Below are 11,933 nucleotides of genomic sequence, written 5' to 3'. Positions count from 1 at the left end.
TCAGCGTTGTATGGTCCATTAAGTTATGAAAATTTACTGAGAGAAGACTCACTTATTTTAGATTCCCTGTAGATAAAATGTTAGATAAACATTTGTTGACTTATTTGATTTGGCATCTGTTGTTTTCATGCATTGCTTTAGCATCTGTGCTTTATATTCATTTCTCCCTTAATCCTAGTTGCCTCACTTACCAGTGCAGTAATAGTGTGACAAATTATTCTCTTTACCTAAATTGATAAGTGAAACTATACACAGACTTATATTTTACTACCACACTCTGGTAGCTGTTGTTGATGACCTGCATGCTATAATCAGTCCCAGTTGCTTTATTGAAAGTTGACATTCAGGCCAAAACCGGTTTGGCTCAGTGGATAGAGCGTCGGCCTGCGGACTGAAAGGTCCCAGGTTCGATTCCGGTCAAGGGCATGTACATTGGTTGCGGGCACATCCCCGGTAGGGGGTGTGCAGGAGGCAGCTGGTCGATGTTTCTCTCTCATCGATGTTTCTAGCTTTCTATCCCTCTCCCTTCCTCTCTGTGAAAAATCAATAAAATATGTTTAAAAAAAAAAAAAAGAAAGTTGACATTCACATTTATTTTATAGCATGGTACTGTCCTAAGCTTTATAAAAACAAAACATCATCATGAGAGACAATCTGAAGCACTGAGGTGCATATTTTCATCTTAGTGACACACCTGCTCTCTCATGAATTACAAGCCAATGTTCTTCAAGATGTTTTGCTAGCTTTCCATTTACATAGCACTGTTTATGCCATGAGAAATACAGGATGGTATCAGAGAGCTTGTTTTCCCAAGAACTTGTTCAAAACTCCTCAATACACGGGCTGGACATTAACCTTCATCTCCTTCATGCTCTTTCAGTTGTGTCACTCCGTAGTGCCTAAGACTGCAGAAAGTAAGAACTGTATAAATAATAGTCCCTAACTCAAGTACCACACAGGCTAGCATTTGTAGAAATAATTAAAAACATATAATTAAATTCTGTGTGTTTTGAGGGAATGCAGTGCTACCTACATTCAGAGAAAATAATGAGCAGTAGGACTGAGCATAGTTAAGTAAGCTTTCTGGGGGGATTTAAGCTGAGCCTTCATTAACAGGCAGGATTTAAAGAGGAGAGCAATGAAAGAGGCATCTCAAACAGGAAAGAGGAACAGCACAGACATGAAAGTCGTTATAGCTTCTAGAGAGGACATCGATCAGCTTGAGTTGTACTGTTGATCCATGCTTTTAAGTACTGAAAAATAGAAGATATAATTGTAAAGAACCTTGAAGAGTAAGTTTTCAAAGTAACAGTTATGGAACATATGAACAAAATCTAGCATGATATATAAATGATGTAATTTAGAGTGATATATTAAAAAGCAATGAGCAAATCTTAAATGGGGGGGGTGTGAATTAATACTGTTACATGTAAGAGAAAAACAATTGACTAAAAGCCAGAGTTCCTTTCATTTTGTTTATGTAATGTATCACATTTATTGATTTGCAGATATTATACTAGCCTTGCATCCTGGAATAAATCCCACTTGGCCATGGTATATGATCTCTTTAATGTATTGCTGGGTCTGATTTGCTAATATTTTGTTGAGGATTTTAGCATCTATGCTCATCAGGCCTGTAACTTTCTTTGTAGTTTCTTTGCCTGATTTTGGAATTAGAATAACGCTGGCTTGTAAAAAGGCCTTGTAAATCTTCCCGCCTCTTGAATTTTTGTAATAGTTTGAGAAGGATAGGTATTAGTCCTTCTTTGAATATTTGATAAAACTCACCTGTAAAAGCTATTTGGTCCAGGACTTTTGTTTGTTTGCTGGGAGTCTTTTGATTTCTGCTTTCATTTCATTAGTTGTTATCAGCCTATTCAGGTTTTCTGATTCTTCTTGATTGAGTAGTAGAAGATTGTTTGTTTCAAGGAATTTGTCCATTTCACCCATGTTGTCCAATTTGCTGTCATATAGTTGTTCATAGTATTTTCTTACAATCCTTTGTATTTCTGTGACATCAATTGTTACTTCTCTTTCATTCCTGATTTTATTTATATGGGTCTTCTCTCTTTGTTTCTTAGTGTGTGGTTGAAGGTTCATCATTGATCTTTTATATTGTTCTTTTAGTCTCTATGTCATTTATTTCTGCTCTGATCTTTATTAATTCCTTCCGTCTACTTAACTCTGGGCTTTTCTCGTTGTTCCCTTTCTAATTCTTTTAGTTGTAGGGTTAGATTGTTTATTTGAGATTTTTCTTGTTTCTTGAGGTAGGTCTTTAATGCTATGAACTTCCTTCTCAGGACTCCATGTACTGTGCCCAATAGATTTTGGGTTCTTTTGTGCTCATTTTAATTTGTTTCCAAGAAGTTTTTATTTCTTCATTGATCTCATTGTTAACCCATTCATCCTATATAATAAAGATGTAATATGCAAATGGTCGTTACGCCTTGATTCATAACGACCGACAGCGTAATGACCAGATCACGGATCAGCAGGAGGTTGGGGCTTCGAGCTACAAGTGGGTGGCAGAGAGCTACAGGAGGGGGCAGGGTAGCAAGCTATGAGCAGGGGGGGGGGCAGGCATAGGGGGGTAGAGGAAGCTACAGGAGGGCGAGGCAATGGGCGGAGAGCTACTGGAGGGCAGCAGCAAGCTACTGGTGCACTTATTCATGCACAAGGCTACTAGTTGTTTAATAACGTGCTATTTAGCCTCCAGGTGTTGGAATGTTTTTCAATTTTTTAATTGTAGTTGATTTATAGTTTCAGACAAATGTGATCAGAGAAGATGCTTGATATGATTTCAGTCTTCAGAAATTTATTAAGACTTATATTGTGTCCTAACAAATGTGGTTTATATTCGATAATGTTCCATGTGTGCTTGAGAAGAATGTACATTCTGCTCCTTTGGGATGAAATGTTCTGTAAATATCAGTTATATTAATCTGATTCAGTGTAGTGTTTAAGGTTGCTGTTCCCTGTAGATTTTTTTGTCTGAAAGATCTCTCCATTGATATCAATGGAGTGTTAAAATCCCCTACTATGATTATATTGTTGTGATCTCTCAATGTCCATATGTCCATGAATATTTTCTTCATATATTTAGCACTCCTATGTTGGGTGCATATGTGTAGAAGAGTCATAGCCTCTTGTTGGATCAATCCCTTTATTATTATGTAGTGACCTTTTCTATCTCTTGTCATGGCCTTAAGATTCTCTCTTTGTCTTTAACCTTTGGTATTTTAATTATTATGTGTCTTGGTGTGGGTGTCTTCTTGATATGGACTCTCTATGCTTCCTGAATTTATGTGCCTTTTTCCTTCACCAGTTTAGGGAAGTTTTCAGCCATTATGATACTGTTTTCAGCCAACAGGTACTCTGTGCCTTGCTTACTTTCTTCTTCTTCTGATACCCCTGTGATGTGAATATTGGTACTTTTTAAAAATATATATTTTTATTGATTTCAGAGAGGAAGGGTTTTGTAGCCGAGATATCCCTCGAGCTTCTCACCTGCCACATGTGGGTTCTGGGGCCAGTCCTTTCTGCATCTCCACCCTTCTTACCAGTGTCTATGTGGCTTCTTCTGTAAATCCTTATAATTTCATTTCAGCTAGCTTTCAGTTGGTTATTCAAGTTGATTGCTCTATAATTTAGCTGTAAATCCAGTTTGGAACTGGAGCAGGTGAGTGTAGCTTCCACCTATTCTGCAGCCATCTTGGATTCTCCCCAAAACGATTTCTTGATAGTAGGTTTAATACCTACCAGTCCTTCAGTTGAGGAAAATACCAGGCATGGATTTGTGATTCCCATCTAAAACCTACCTATCTAACAAGACACTTGTTCATATGCCACTTTCTCCATCAAGCCTTCTCTGACTCATTCTTTTTTTTAAATTCATTTCAGAGAGGAAGGAAGAGGGAGAGAGAGATAGAAACATCAGTGATGAGAGAATCATTGATTGGCTGCCTCCTGCACGCCCCCCACTAGGGATCGAGCCCGCAACCTGGGCATGTGCCCTTGACCAGAATCGAACCTGGGACCCTTCAGTATGCAGGCTGATGCTCTATCCACCGACCCAAACCGGCTAGGGCTCTCTAACTCATTCTTGCAAGAGGTAATATATAGTAGAGAAAGAGCTTTGGAATTAGGCAGAACTGGGTTCAAATGTCAACTTTTTCTATGTGATAATTTGTCAATTACTTAAGCTTAATTTTTGTATCAATAAAATGGGGATAATGATAACTTTACTTACAAAGTTGTCCTGATGATCAAAGGCAATAATGTCTGTGAAAGCTCTTTATTGCTTGCCAAATAACAGGCTTTTAATAAATGTTTATTTGCTTCATTCTTCTTAGTAATTATTGCTCATTCAGAACATCTAGGCACTGTTTCTTTTAAAACATCACATTCTACTTCATATTGTAGCAACATACTTATTCTATGTACTATACAAGACAGGCTCCTTGAGGATAGGGTTCATTGGCCATCCATCTATAATGTATAAAAGCCTAAGTGACCGTTACGACTGGTCAATGTGCACTGACCACCAGGGGGCAAACGCTCAATGCGGGAGCTGCCCCCTGGTGGTCAGTGCGCTCCCACAGGGGGAGCACCGCTCAGCCAGAAGCTGGGCTCATGGCCTGCGAGCGCAGCGGCAGCAGGCACAGCAGCCAGGATGAGCACAAGCAGCGCCCAGCCCCCACTTGGGCTCCTCCCTGGCCGCCTGTTGCTTGGCACATTGCTATATCCCTCAGGGGATGTCCAACTGTTGTTTTAGGCCCGCAGGGATCGGGCCTAAACTGGAAGTTGGACATCCCCCAAGGGGTCCCAGATTGCTAGAGGGCACAGGCCAGGCTGAGGGATCCACCCCTGCCTTGTACAAATTTGTGTACCAGGCCTCTAGTATTTATATAATACACACTTTTCAGCAGAAGGTGCTCACAAAATACTTGTTGACTTACTGAAGAATATCATCAGAGATACTAGTAATATGGCCTATCAAAATAAAAATTTAACTTTTACAAATAAATGTGGCAAACAAATGAATAAAAGCTCACAATAAAAAATAGCTAATTAGCCCACTGGCATGGCTTAGTGGTTGAGTGTTGACCTATGAGCCAGGAGGTCATGGTTCGATTCCTGGTCAGGGCATATCCCTGGGTTGCGAGCTCTATCACCAGTGTGGGGTGTATAGGATGTAGTGGATCAATGATGTTTCTATCTCTCTCTCTCTCTCCCTTCCTCTCTCTAGTCAATAAAAGTATGTTTTAAAAAAATAGCTAATTAGCCCTGGCTGGTGTGGCTCAGTTGTTTGGAGCATTGTCCCATAAACTGAAAGGTGGCAGGTTCAATTCCTGATCAGGGCACGTAGTTGGGTGCAAGTGGGAGGCAGACAATCATTGTTTCTCACATCAATCTTTCTCTCTCTCTTCCCCAATTCCTCTCACTAAAATCATTTTTTTAAAGCTACTTATGATAGGAGGGCACTGACCACTAGGATTATAAAGAATTAGTGACCATTTATTACACTAATATTCAGAGTTCACTGATAAAACGAGAAAAGAATATCTAATGCCAGAAGATAATAGTCCACGTCTTCAAACAGAAGGAACTCAATCAGCATAGCAAGTCTGAGCTTTTCTTGAGGGAGAAAAAAACCCTATAGTGTGTGTTTGTTGATACATATACACATATGCAACAGTGAAACCCAGCCTATTAGAAGAGAAATTAAAATTTTAAAATAAGAGTGAATAACCGTGGTAAATAATTGATTCAACAAGTACTTATTAGTGCCAAATACTCTTCTAGTCATTTTAATATATCAATGAACAGAGCAAATAACCCATCTTGCCTCTGTGAAACTTACATTCTAATGAAATATAACTGGCTTAGATATATAACTTTACCAGTACTGAACAATTATGGTTACAGAACAAAATGTGAACGATATAAACCTGAAAATACATATGCAACGAAACAGTGTGGACAGGTGACAGAAAGCATGTGAGTATTAATTTTTCATGGGTTGTCTATCTTTAATGTCTAAAATTAAAAAGTAGTTTAAAATATTAATAATAACTCCTGAAAGGTTTTCATAATTTCTTAACCTAGAAAGAGCTCTTACAAAGTAATATTCCTCATATTAAAGAAAAATGTTTTTACCTCTTGTTCTTTTGTTGTATCATATTCAAGTAAAATGAATTAAAATTAGAATATTTAAATTAAAATAGCATCTATCATAGAGCATTGTACTAAATCATCAATAGAATTGACTCAGTGTTTTATATTAATTAAGGGCTCTGGAATTTTAGCTCTGCCACTTATTTCTGAGTGACCTTAGGCAACTCAAGGTTTCCTTGTCTCACTCAACATATTCTGCAAAATAGGGATAGTTGTTCCCACCTCCCAGTGTTGTTTTGGAAGTTAAGTTAGACAATGAACTTAAATAGATTAACATGACATCTAATACAATGTCTAATAAATAATAAGCACTTAATGAATGTTAGTCATCTTCATCTTTAATCACGAGCAGAGAGAAAATCCTGAACTCAACGCTGTTTAGGAAATTATGCCCACTAGGTGGCACCAGCTCCCACCTAATACGGTATGCTGTATTCCACCAAATGTTTGGAAGTCATATGAAAAGGCAGAAATAGAACTGCAGTGGTAACAAGACAATGTGCATATATAGATATAAATATATTGTGACCCACAAACTAAGTATTTGATCCATAATTATTACCAAAAGCATATCTAAAACAATTACCAGTCAAACGTGTTCTGGTTTGATTCTCAGATCAGAGGAGGTTTATCTGCAGAGAGACTTTGAGAAGCCCTCCTGTTTTGCATTGGGGTGTGGTGGCGTAATGCTTGGTCAGGTTTGACTAACAACTGGGGCTTTTGTTTTCCAGAAATGTGTTCCTCCAGCTTTGTTGTGCTGAGCAGGGTGTGACTTGGAGAAGGGCCCTGCGGAAGGCTAGAGATTTTTGTGTACTGTGGGACGAAACTTTTGCAGGGATGGACTAAGAAACAGGCAGCTGACATAGGGACAGAAACTTGGTTGGAAGTGCAGAAAAGTTCAGATAGGGAGGAGTTTTAGCAATTTTTTTATGTGGTAAGGAAAATCAATAGTGTGTTTGCTATTAAATATGCTTTTCTGACATCTGAGAAAATGATCTTAAGATAGAGCAGGAACAAAACGGGCTGGACATTTCAATACTTTTTTAACTTTTGTTTTCTTGTCATCCCTTTCTATTAACCCTAAATCTTCAAATAAAATCTTGTTTAGCCCAGCCAGCATGGTTCAGTGGTTGAGCATCAACCTATGAACCAGGAGGTCACGGTTTGATTCCCGGTCAGGGCACATGCCTGGGTTGTGGGCTCGATCCCCACTGTGGAGCATGCAGAAGGCAGCTGATCAATGATTATCCCTAATCATTGATGTTTTTATCTCTCTCTCCCTCTCCCTTTCTAAAATCAACAAAAAAAATATTTTTTTAAAATCTTGTTTAAATATGTTCTATTTTAGGGAGTTACAGGAGAAGTTTGTTTCCATCTTTGGGCTGGATTATTACACCAATTGGAACCAAATTACAGAAGTAAGGTGATGAAGTGTGTGAAATGTGAGAAGATTCTATGGGAATCCTCATTAATACTTAGAAAAATCAGATAAAAGCCTGGAAATCCTACAGTTTCACAGGATGGAAGACTGTCATTTGGTATCAGAGGACAGGGTAGTTCCAGAAGACTGGCCATGTTAATACTCTAGTCCAGAGAAGGTCTAGGGCTGCAGGTGGATCCAGAACAGGGAGGAGTTGACAGACAAAGCATAACGAGGCAAAAGTGAAGCGGAGATGGAACAAATGTGGAGCAGAATTAAGTTGGTTAAGAGGAGAAATTGAAAAGAACAATTATTTCTGAGGTCGGGTTTCTGCGCTTTCTGTTTAGAAAGAAAATAAAGGCCAGTGGCAATCCCATTCCTTCAGCTTCCTACCCCTCACCCCAACCTATCCTTACTTCTTTGCTATCCCAGAGGAAAGGGAATTCTTTGTCTTATATGTGCTAACTTTGCTGTTGTCTACACACCATCAGTTATCTATTCCCTCCCATACATCTTCCATTCTTTATTACTGGTTCTATTCTCATGAAATATTTTTAAAAAGTTGAAGTTGCTACCTTTTAAACCAAACAAAACTCTCTCTTGTCATCTTGCATCTTGTAATTACTGTCCTGTTCTTTTTTCCCTTTGCAACCAAGCTTCTATACAGAGCAGTCTCCCTGGCTTCACTGCCTCTCTTCTCTTCCTATTCCCTCCCTGCACTCTGGCCATTTTGCCAATACCCAACTGCAAATGGCCCCACTGAGGTTACCAGTGAACTTCTTCATGTTAAAATTGTGTGATTTTTCAGCCTGAATCTAAGCTCTCTGCAGCATGTGCAATCGTTAATGTTTATTCAAAATAATTATTGAGTACCTACTATGTGTTTGACACTATTCTAGGCACTGTGACATATAGATAGATGAGGTCCTGCTTCAAAAGTGTAGCCAGGTTATGACATCAGAGTTATCTGGCCCGGAGCCAGAGCAAGGGGGATGTTGATCCCCACAACTTTGGGGGGTGGGGGCAGCAAGCACTTATAAAAATCCAACCTTTGATTAGCTTCCCTGCTTGCATTGCAACTGAATTTCAGACTGCTTGCTCAAATGTTACATCATATTATTAACAACTCTGCTATCAACATACTATCTTACAATTGCTGAAAATGTAATACTTTAGGAGGAAATGACCACTCCTTACGCTCCTAAACTCCACCTCTCCTCCAATTAAGCTTTCCTTCTGTCCTCTTGTAGCTTTCTTTGTAGTCGGGAGGAGACTCACAGTGTACACGTAAGGGACCTCTCACAGATCCCTTGCCCCCTTCCACCATGTAAAGACACAGTGAAAATGCATCTTCTGTCAACCAGAAAGTAGATCCCCACCAGATACCCAATCTGTCAGAGCCATAGTCTGACTTTCCAGCCCCCATAACTGTGAGAAATAAATGTTTGTTGTTTATAAGCCACTGAGCTTATGGCATTTTTGTTCTAGCAGCCTGAATGGACTAAGACAAGCACCCGTGGCACCAGGTGGGGATGGAGAAGGGCTTTACATAGATTGATCAAAGAAGGCCTCTTTGGGAAGATGACTTTTAAGCTGAGACTTGAAAGAGATAACTGTTAGAAAAACTTGGGGGAAAGCCTGCCAGGCAGAAGGAAGAGTAAGTGCAAAGGCACTGAAGGACTTGGGATGTTGCAGTCATGAAAGGACCCCCGTGTGCCTACCGCTGTGTAATATGACAGTGGTTAGAAAGGCCACCCAAGAGAGAGGAGCTGAAACACAAAAGGGGCAGGATCCAGAGCACAAGTACAGAGGTTTGCTCTGATAAGAGCAGAAACACACATACCGTTTAAAGCTCTTTTCCCTCAGTTTTAACAATGTCACTCTCTCTTAATTCTCCCCCTTCCTCTCTGTTCCTCTTCAGTCTCCTTTTCAGAACCCCGCCCCTTCATTTTGGTTGTCAGCAGGGTTCTGTCCACATCTGCCTTCTAATTATCCTCTCCACATTTTCTTACCCCTAACCACCAGGCTGGGCCACTCTCTTGGGCTTCACACTCTCATATCCAACTGTAGATATGCATGTTAGTCTCTCAGATTAAATCTCCAGCCCAGGCCTGTCCTCTGACCTTCTGATTTAACTACTTATTTGACACTCCACTTAGATGGAAGTATCTTGACTTTGACATGTCTGAATTTGGGATTTTTTAACTCCACCTCCCCCAACATACAAAACACAACATGAATGGAAGCAGGGCAGGGAGAGGGGTTTGCTTATTGGTGGCCCAAGTTCCACTTCTGTTCATAACTTCTGCCCCATTCTTTGATACAGACTTGAAGTTTTTTTATGTTTTATTTTTTTTAATTGATTTTAGAGAGGGAGGGAGAGAGACAGAGACAGAGAGAGGGAGAGAGAAACATCAACGTGAGAGAGAAACATGGATGGGTTGACTCCCACACTTGCAACCTTTTGGTGTATGGAACAGCACACCAACCAACTGAGCCATACCAGCCAGTACTGAAGTTTTTTTGTTTTTTTTTAAATCTAAGTTCTTTATTGTTGAAAGTATTACATATGTCTCCCTTTTCCCCCATTGACCTCTCCCCAGCCACTCCTACCCCCCACACCTGTCAGAATGGCTATCATCAACAAATCACCAAACAACAAGTACTGGTGAGGATGTGGGAAAAAAGGAACCCTCGTGCACTGCTGGTGGGAATGCAGACGGGTGTAGCCACTGTGGAAAACAGTATGACGTTCCTCAAAAAACTAAAAATTGAACTGCCATTTGACCCAGTAATCCCACTTCTAGGAATATATACCAAGAAATCAGAAACACCAATCAGAAAGGATATATGCACCCCTATGTTCATAGCGGCACAATTTACAATAGCTAAGATTTGGAAACAGCCTAAGTGCCCATCAGCAGATGAGTGGATTAAAATACTGTGGTACATCTACACAATGGAATACTACGCTGCTATAAAAAAAAAAAAGGAACTCTTACCATTCGAAACAGCATGGATGGACCTGGAGAGCATTATGCTAAGCGAAATAAGCCAGTCAGAGAAGGATAAGTATCACGTGATCTCACTCATTTGTGGAATATAATGAGCAACCTAAACTGATGAACAAAAATAGATCCAGAGACATAGAAACATTGAACAGACCAGTCAAACCTCAGAGGGAAGGCAGCTGAGGGTGAGGCTGGCAGGGCAGGTAAGAGAGCAACCAAAGGACTTGTATGCATGCATATAAGCATAACAGTGGACACAGACAGTAGGGGGGTGAGCGCATGACGTTTTTTATTCTTCTGTAAAATAGCATTGTAAACATTGGAGCTCACCAGTACTTTCAGCACTCCTTTCTGACCTGGACATTTGAGAGGACTTTGTCCACATTCTTGAAGTCAGGCATGGTTATGGCACTTACTTTGGCTTCTGAAATGTGAGTGAAAGTTACACATTTTGCATCTGGATGGAAATATCTAAGAGAAGGCACACAATTCTCCTTGTTACCTTTTTTTTTTTTTTTTTTTAACTTTGTTCCAGGTGATCATTTGTTGAGGTGTAGATGTCTAAGATAAAAGAGCCTGGAATGCTGAGCCATCATGTGGAAGAAAACTGCCCAGAGAGTCATTTAGACCCACAGCAAACTCTGAGCAAGGAAGAAAATAGAAGAAAAAGAGCTTTGTTTTATAAGTCACTGAGGCTTTGCTTTTTTTAGTTTTCAGGTGTGTGTATTTTTGGTTAGTGTAGTGTAATCAAACGCTATGCAATTAGATACTTAAGACAAATCTCTCCCAGCTCTTACTTCCAAGTAGCTGGTCACCTCTAAGCATCAACTAAAGAGAAATTCTGGAGCTGCCAGGACCCCCAAACAGTCCCTCTTCAAATCTCCCCAATTTCAGTTCTCATCACCCTTCACTTAGTTGCTCAATCATGAATCCAAAAACGGATCATCTTTTTTGTTGTTTTGTTAATCTCACCTGAGGATATTTTTCCATTGAGAGTGGAAGGGATGGGGAGAGACACATCGATTTTTTGAGAGAGTGGAAGGGAGGGGGAGAGACACATCAATTGGTTGCCTTCCACATGTGGCCCTGCCAGCGATCAAGACTGCACCTGAGCCAAAACCGGTTTGGCTCTGTGGATAGAGCATCGGTCTGTGGACTGAAAGGTCCCAGGTTCGATTCCGGTCAAGAGCGTGTACATTGGTTGCGGGCACATCCCCGGTAGGGGGCATGCAGGAGGCAGCTGGTCGATGTTTTTCTCTCATCGATGTTTCTAGCTTTCTATCCCTCTCCCTTCCTCTCTGTAAAAAATCAATAAAATATATTTT

This window comes from Eptesicus fuscus, chromosome 14, assembly GCF_027574615.1.
Source record: "Eptesicus fuscus isolate TK198812 chromosome 14, DD_ASM_mEF_20220401, whole genome shotgun sequence".
NCBI lineage: Eukaryota > Metazoa > Chordata > Mammalia > Chiroptera > Vespertilionidae > Eptesicus > Eptesicus fuscus.
Note: the sequence above shows the minus strand (reverse complement) of the source record.